Source organism: Rattus norvegicus, chromosome 12 (assembly GCF_021556685.1).
Source record: "Rattus norvegicus strain SHRSP/BbbUtx chromosome 12, alternate assembly SHRSP_T2T, whole genome shotgun sequence".
Lineage (NCBI taxonomy): Eukaryota > Metazoa > Chordata > Mammalia > Rodentia > Muridae > Rattus > Rattus norvegicus.
Window position 1 is genome coordinate 43,787,820 of NC_141545.1, and position 9,173 is coordinate 43,796,992.

Genomic DNA, 9,173 nt, shown 5'->3' on the forward strand with positions numbered 1-9,173 from the left:
GGCTCTCATGTAGACTAGGCTGGCTCCAATTCCCTGTGTTTGCCCAGGGTAGCCTTGACTGTCTCCTCCAGCTTCTACCTCTCCAGTGCTGGGTTGGGGGTGGGGGCTACTGAGAACTGAACATCAAGCATTCTGCTTTCCCAACTTCCATTGCCAGTATTTTTGTGTTCTTGTTTTCTTAAGACTGGTGTGTGTGCATAACACACACACGCACAAAGGCACGAGTGCATGCACACACACACACACACAGAGAGAGACAGAGACAGAGACAGAGAGAGACAGAGAGAGAGATTTTAGGCTCATGAATCTGCCAACACTCAAGGTTCAAGACTAATGAACTTCTGTGGCAGGGCCAGGACTCTGCCTTGATGTGAGTCCCCCTGGCTCACTCAGCTCTACACAGTCCCTGCCAGAGCGAAACATTCCCATGTGTCCTTTACTTTGCGGAAGCAGTTTCTGGGGGGCACTGACCCAAGTCATGGTCAGGCTCTCTGACTACAGAGTCCCCCACCCAGCACCTTCATCATTAGCTCCTCTGGCTTCTGTACAGAACCAGGGGTGGGCTTCCTGAGCAAATCTGTTGGGTAAGTTCAAAGGCCATCTTGTTGACCTCAGAGCGCTCCTCCACCCCCTGAGAAAAGTTCAGAGTTCTTTGAGTACCCGATTTCTCTCTGCCTCTCCCTTTGACAGCTAGCAAAACAGTAGAGGACCCTGGTTTGCTGATCCTTAACCACTGGGGGCTTGGGGGGGAGGCTGAAATCCTGCTTTCCAAACCTGAGGGTTTTGTTCCCATACCCTAAGGCCAGTTCACACTGCCCCGGAGGCAGGAGGAAGTGCCATACTCAGGTGTAAGGACACAAGACAGGTGCAGTAGCAAAACCTCACATCCACATCTTAGTGTCTGGCACCCCAGGTAGGAGCTGAAAGGGAGCCTCACTCCCCCACATCCTCCCACCCCTGCGGAGGAAACTGCCTGCCCCCAGCATGCTGCCCAGTTGTGGGCTAGCCTGCTGAGGGAGCCTGTGTACTGGGCTAGCCTGTGGGATCCTTAAGTCCCCCTCCAAATCACTTTATTTCAGGAGAGAGGCAGTTCTCCGTTGGCCTCTCCGCTGTGCTGACACCCTGGGGCCCAAGTAGCGGTACTAGAAGGGGTCCTACATCATGCTCAAGTCTGTGCCCTGTACTCAAGGCTGCCTGAGTCCAGAAACAGAGGGCTAATCCTTAGAAGGGGGGTTGAGAGTTTAGTCCAACTCAGTGCCTGAAATGGAGTCCCCACTGTCAAGTGCTGACCCCTCTGTCCCCTGCACCTAAGGCTGCCTTACCATACTCTACAGGGAATGCCTCCCTGGAAAGACTTCTATATCTCCAGGATTGGGACCTCCAAATCTTCCTCTATTTCCAGAGTGCTGGAATTGTATGCTGTGCTGGGGTTGGAACCCTGGGTTTTATGCTCAGTGAGCAAGCTTTCTACTGGCCAAGCCTCAGCCCCAGCAACTGCTGTCTTGCTCGGCATTTGTTGTTGTTGTTGTTTTGTTTTGTTTTGTTTTGGTTGTTTTGGTTTTTAGGTCTCACACTCAGAGATCCATCCATCTGCCTCTGCCTCTCAAGTGCTGGGACTAAATGTGTGTACCACCATGCTCAGCCTATCCTTGGATATTATTTATGATCGTATGTCATTTGGCAACAGGTTTTGTGTCATTGTGTGGGCTCTCTTGGGGTATTTAAATATATACATTTAAATACGTGTCAATTTAGAGTCATGCAGATATGTCATTATGTAAGCTTCCTTGGAGTATTAAAACATACATCCATCTGCAATGCATGCACACATACATTTGAGTATATAGTTATTTTCCATTTACTTCCTTGCTTTTTTAAAAACAAGAATATTTCTTTTTTAAAGATTGTATATAATATACATCATATATATACATATACATATATATATACATATACATATACATATACATACATATATATACTATAATTGTCTACAGACAAACCAGAAGAGGGGCATTGGGTCCCATCAGAGATGATTGTGAGCCATCATGTGGTTGCTGGGATTTGAACTCAGGACCTCTGGAAGAACAGTCAGTGCTCTAACCACTGAGCCATCTCCCCAGCCCTCTCTCCTTGTATGAAAACACCTGTGACCTATAGTGTACAGGACCATGGGGCACAGGCAGTGTAGAATGGTCATATATATGCCTGTAATCATGAAAGGGCCATGTATGTATATGCATGTGTATGTGTGTGGGGTGTGTCTGTGTGTGTGTGTGTGTGTGTGTGTGACTGTGCACACCTATATATGTATGTGGGCGTCAGAGGTCAACTTGCAGGAGTCATGTTTCTTCTTTTACCATGTGGGTCTTGGGGAATTGAACTTAAATCATCAGACTTGGCAGCAAGCCCCTTTACCCCCTGACCCACACCCCCATCTCCCCATTTTAACCATCTACCTTTATGATCAGTGAGTCACCAGCCATTCCAGGTGTGGGCCTAAAGCTGCTCTCTGACAGTCAATTCTCTTAAGGCACAGTATTCTATAGGCCAGAAGGGGTGTCTACAGACAGCCAGGGGCCCCCCCTGTCTATATTTGGAAACAAACTCCACAGCCCCTTCCTGGGAACTGGGCAAAAGGTGCCTGAGGAGGAAAAGGAGCAAGTATGGCTGAACATGCTTCTTCCTGTCCTTCCATAGCCTCCCAGGCGTCCTGGTCCAGGGACCAGGGAGTTTCCTTTAACTCCTACCCCTGGCCATTTTCTTCTGGCTGCCTCCAGTGCTCAGCTCCGTGTAAGCCTCTCACCTTGTTCCCAGTGAGAAGACCCGGGGGGTTCCAGGAGCCAGTAGCTGCTGGTGGCAAACCAGTGTTTCGAAGCCTCTCTGGCCTGACCCTCCTCGGCTCCATGGTGTTAGAGAAGGAGGCTGTCGGGGTTGGGGATTTAGCTCAGTGGTAGAGCGCTTGCCTAGGAAGCACAAGGCCCTGGGTTCGGTCCCCAGCTCTGAAAAAAAAAAGAACCAAAAAAAAAAAAAAAAAAAAAAAAAAGCAGGAGGCTGTCTCACCTGCTCCCATCAGCCAAGACCTCCTATGCCACCAGCCAGCACTTCCACAGCAACAGGATGCCAAGGACACTGCTACGTGTCACTTAGAGCACACACAGTACGTGTAGAGTCGTAGCGTGTCTCATGAAAACATTAACATACGAGCAGGACAATGTAGTCACGCCCGTGATTGCTCCTAACCAGCCGCAGATGCAAACCTGCGACTTTATGGTTACACACTCAGGAGGACCTTGCTCCTCACCCGACCTCACGCCTGGTCGGCCCCCTCACGGTCCAGCACACCGCATAACCCTGACGCGAATCAACTGTCGGCCGTATTAAATGTCTACAGCAATATGGTGCAGGTGAGTTAGCTCACCCACCCCACACATAAGTTCGTGCACACACCGGATCCCGCCCATACCCATTCATTCATGATTGACATGTCTATGTCTGCCACACATGGGCCTAACCTCTTCCCTTACTCGCCCACCCTCCCTTGATGGGCACAGGCAGGGTTAGTGAAGCCCCCCTAAGGGAGTCTGTTGACTCAATATATCTTGTCCAGCCTGAGAGTTACCCGTGGGGAGGAAAGACAGATATGTGGACTTGGAGCAGACAGAACAAGCTCAACTCTAACCACAGCTCGACCCTCAGCCAATTTTCCTTGCCTTCTGTCAGCCTCACAGAAGCCCCAGGACCTTAAAGCAAATCAACCACTGGTCAAACAGATTCCTTAATTCTGCTCAAGGAGGGATAGGTACACAGAGAACCAGGTTTTCAGAGCCCAGCTGAGGCTGGGCCCAGCATCCTCTGACCACTGTGCAGACCACACCACGGTGACTCCTAAGGGAGGACCTTGCCGTGGTTCTCCACACATCACCCTCATATCAAGTGACCAGCAGGCTCCCTGAGGAATCTCTGAGTTGACTGTTTGGTACAAACTTGAGATGGCATATGATTCCCACCTCCCTACCTATAGCCCTCCGAAGGGCATCTGAAGGTCTTTGATAAAATCCCACCTCCCACCTCTGAAGGCTGTGCTTGGTTTCTGTCTGTAGGTCCCACCTCCCGCCTGGCTCCCTTTCTGCCTCCACCTCCCGCACCTTCTGTTACTTCCCCAGGACTTCACACACGTGGCTCCTCTGTTCTTTCCCTCTGCCTCTGCTGTTCCCCCTTGTTGGTGGTTGCTGCTATCCCTGACGTTCGAGTTTATTCGTTTACCGTGCTTTTCGCATAAAGGGCGCTAAGGTAAACACAGGTGCAATCAAATATATCATGTTCATATGACAGATGGACTCGGACCTGGGGTGGGGGGCATGTGAGACGCTCTCAGATCAGATAGGATGAATGCATCAGGGATGTGCAGGGTTGTAGTGCCACACACACACACACACACACACACACACACCATACACACACACACACACGCACCTCATATATATATGTACATATATACATATACATATATACATATACACATATACATATACATATATATACATATATGTATATATATGGAAGGAGAGGATGTCCCAAGATCCCTCCCTCTGTTCCTCTGTGTGGCCTCTGTCCCTCATCCCTGGCTCCTTTCTTCTACCCTCTGTCTCTTCCCAGGAGAAGAAGGTTAACTGATAGGTGAAAGTGGTATTTTTATAGGCTGATAAGCCCTCTCCTTATCTAGAAAGTCCTGTCTCATGCCCACCCCGTAAGTGTCCCTACTTGACTGTTTATTCACTGGAGCTTCAGGCATCCTGGGAAGAGTGACCCCAGCCACCTCCCTGGGAGTTCTCAGCTCACTTTGGCTCAGTCCCCTCTTGCTCCCTCCCCCATGGAGGACTTACCCTCCCCCAAACCTTCACCCCAGTAAGATGGCAGGTGACAAGAGATGGGGAGATGGGGGGGGGAGCCTGCCTGTCCCCACGGGTTCTCTGTACCATTTTTCTTTAATAACACCAGCTATATTAAATTCTGTACTCCGAAGTCTCTTAAATTCATTTATGGCCCATACTGGACCCTGAGCCATAAGAACAATAAAATAAAATAAATCAAGCATTTATACATCCAGGGTGTTGCCCGTAGCTGGTAGAAGACATTGTGCTTCTAGCTGCTTTTGCTGGCCGGTCACCCACACTCTGACCTTTTGGTCTCACTGAGTGGGGGCTTGAAGGAGCGGAGGGAGTCGGGAAAGAGAGCCCGCTGAGCACAGGGATTTAAAAGCTGGAGGGCAAAAGGAGTTTTCTGGGCTCAGCTCAACTGCAGCCTGTCTCTCTCTAAGCCACGGTGGGCCTGGGAATGGGGAGAGATTACTGGGGTGGGAAGCCAAACTGCAGGGTGAAGCTCTTGGACATGGCTGTGAGTTCAAACTTCTGCTCTGCCACTTCCCCGTTGCCTATGCCCAGCAAATGTTTTCCCGTCTCTCTTGTCCTCTGTTACTTGCTCTGTGCAATGAGTCTCATTCCTTAATGGGTGGTTGTGAAAGGAAAACAAAGGAACAAACAAACAAACAGACAGACAAGGGTAAGACAGGTGACTGGTGCATAAGCAGGGCTTGAGACAAGTGTTGTCGAAGACCTCAGAACCTCAGAGACAAAATGGAGACAGAAGGAGAATTCTGCAGGTCAGTGTGTCCCTGGTCCCCTGGGGAAGAAATGGGTAAAAATCTGTAAGAGGTTGAGCATCCTCTGACACAGGCTTCTAGAGAATGAGATACTGTTGTGGGCTGGAGGAGGAGGCAGGAGATGCTCAAGGCCCCAGACACGCTGGCCCCAGCTCCCAAGTGGGGCAGGGAATAGCTGATCTTTGTTACTTTGTTATCAGGGGCCCAGCTGCCCTCAGCTGCAAACTTTGCCTCTATTCCAATCAGCACTTAACAGCCAAAACTAACCCCTGCCTCAGGCCCTCTTCCTATGGGGACAGACTTTCGGAGGTAGGAACTATGAATCTGTTCCCCAGACCCTAAACGACCAGATGCTTACAGTAGACTCTGGAGTGCGCATGTTCCGCGGCAGAGTGGTTGCCTAGTGTGTTGGAGGCCCTGGCTTCCAGCCCTCAGTGTGGAAGAAGGGAGGGAGAGAGGGAGAGTAAAGAAAAGAAGGTAGAAGACATGATGAGAGCGGGTAACTTGCCTGCAATCCCAGCACTTGAGAGGCTGAGGCAGGAGGATCACCGTGAGTTTGAAGCTAGCCCAGGTTACACAGTGAGTTCTTAGCCAGCCTGGGCGGAGGTCCGAGAGCTGTCTCAACAGCAAATAGACAAAGCACAAACAAAACAAACAAGGTGGCCTTGGGCAAGGCCTCAGGCCTACTGTCCTGGGATCCAGTGTTACTTGAGACACCAGCCTCTGAGCCTAGTGATGTCAGTTCCTGCTATTTCTTCTTTGTTCCTCACTTCCTGATTGCTCCCCGTCCGGAAAACACAAAGGAAACCATGAGGGCTCTGAGAGACTGGGTATACTGGATGACCTCCACATCACACAGATGCCAAGCTAACACCAGCAAAGCCATCTCATCTGGTTCATAACTCCTGTCCAGCAGCTCCCCCATATCACCCAGTAAGTTCAATGGTTAGACCCATCCAGCTACCCACAGGCTCACAATCGAAACTAAGCCCCACATGGCTACTTGTTAGGAGATAGCTTTACACCCAAGATAGCAAACACAAGGCCTTGAGGTGAATCAAGCCCTGACTAGCCCCACATCCCAAGTTTGGGAATGGAGTCTGAACCTCCTGCTGCAAAACTTCAACGTTATCTTGAATTTCTAAAGATATCAAAGGCACCAGAAACCATCAAGGACTCTGTGCTTAATAGCACCAGCAGGAACTGCTCTCCCGAGGGGGAAGTCCTTCCCTGTGATGTGTGGAATAGATTTGGAAGGACCACCCCAAACTAGTGATCACCCACACAGAGCACCGTCCCCAGCCCATGTCTCTCCTTCAGGACTGACTGGATTTCCTGGGGCCGGTGTGGCTGAGTAGCTTCAAGGAAAGAAACATATCCTCCTACCTTTAGCTGGTCAGCTCTTTCTGTGTGGTGAGGAGCTGACCTTCCCTCTACCAGGCAATGGCGACCACTCCAAGCATTCCATATGGCATTCTGTATCCAGTGGATGCATGGCCCTCTCTCTGCTTCCACAAGGACGTGGCCCTCTCCCACGTGCCTATGTGAACACTTGCTCTTTTACAAGGGTGCCAGTCAAATGGGGGGCAAGGAGGCAGGGCCACCCTAATGACTTTATTTCAGTTTAATTACCTCTATAAAGCCCTTATTCCACCACCACCACCACCACCCCCGTGAGGTCACATTCCAAAAGATGAATTTTGGCGGTGGCGTATTCAATCCCCAACAAGAGGTTCCTGTCATCTACCCTGGCTCAAAGAGAGTATCCAGACATGCGGGGCCCATTTCCAAGGTGGGAAGAGTTGACATCCACAGCCACGGGCCAGGGGAACCTCACAATAGTGAGGCTGATAGGAAAGACAGGATCTTATCTAGTCCAAGCTGGACTTGAACTCAGCCTGTAGCCACCTCCAGTCAGGCATCTTCCTGCCTCCTTGCCCCCCATTTGACTGGCACCCTTGGGTGCTGGAATCTCATGCACGTACCACCATGGATAGTGCCGTGTGGTGCTGGGAATCAAGCCAGGGCTCTATAAGTGACAGACAAGCCCTCTCCCGGCAAAGCTACCATAGGAACCCCCATGATAGGGTTCTTCAGGCACCTGATGCTCCTAACCTGGCTGTTCTTTTCTCTTCATGACCATTGGATGCCAGCCAGCTGTCTTGTAGCTGGGTGGGAGAAGGAGGGGGGTTTCAAGAATTGAGGGTGCTATAGGTAGAGGTGTTTCCATGTAGGTCTGATCCAGCAAGATGTAAGAAGGAATCAGCTCCCTAGAGCAGCCTTCTGACCTACACACACACACACACACACACACACACTCACACGCACACACACACGCACACTCACACACTCACACACACTCACACAATATACACACGCATGCTATACACATTCACTCACACACACATACTCTCACACACACACTCACACACACACACACCACACACACACCACACATACTCACACATATACACACACATACTACACACATTCACTCACACACACACCACACATGCTCACACATATACACACTTATGCATACCACACACAATATATATACACACATGCTACACACTCACTCTCACACACACACATACACACAAATACCCCACATACTCACACAGCACACACACTCACACATGCTATACACACTCATACAATATACACTCACGCTCTTGCACTGGCACACCACATGAGCTCACATACGTGCATACGTGCACACACGCACTCTCTCACACACACACATTTTCTAACACACAATTAAATGAAGTCAGGCAAGGGAGGCGTGAGTACCTGGTCATGGGTGAGAGAGAGTGGGCCATCTCCAGGGTTCTGGGTTCAAATTCCAGCACTGATATCTGCATAGCCTATGGTCTTGTTGGTGGGCAAGCTCTTTAAGGTTTACTTTTACCTCTAAAGCCAAGATAATTACAGGCTTCTCCATCTGCCAGGGATGTATTCAGGTGACAGGCAGGGTGCCTTGTGCTTGGTAAGTGTTCCATGAATATTACTCACGGCCCCGCTTTGCTTTTCCTTTGGATATCTTTTTTTTTTAAATTCTAATTACCTTGTTTTGTGAGGAGTCTCATCACATGGCTAAGGCTGACCTTGAATTCACCATCCTCTTTCTCCCAAGTGCTGACAACTACAGGCACACGTTCAACTCTTTAACCCCGATTTGAAACCATTATTTAAAATTGTGTGTGTGTGTGTGTGAGTGTGTGTGTGTGAGAGTGTGTGTGTGAGTGAATGTGTATAGCATGCGTGTGTATATTGTGTGAGTGTGTGTGCATGTTTCTGTGCATGTGAGTGCAGGTGCCTTGGAGACCAGAGGCATCTACCAGATCTCCTGGAGCTGGAGTTACAGACAGTTCTGAGCTGCCTGACGTGAGTGCAGACATCAAACTCAGTTAATTCGGAGGGGCAACGCGTTCTGTTAACCTCTGAGGCCTCTCTCTAGTCCTTTCATCTTAATTTTAAGGACTAGCAAGGTATGGCTTTACCTGAGTGC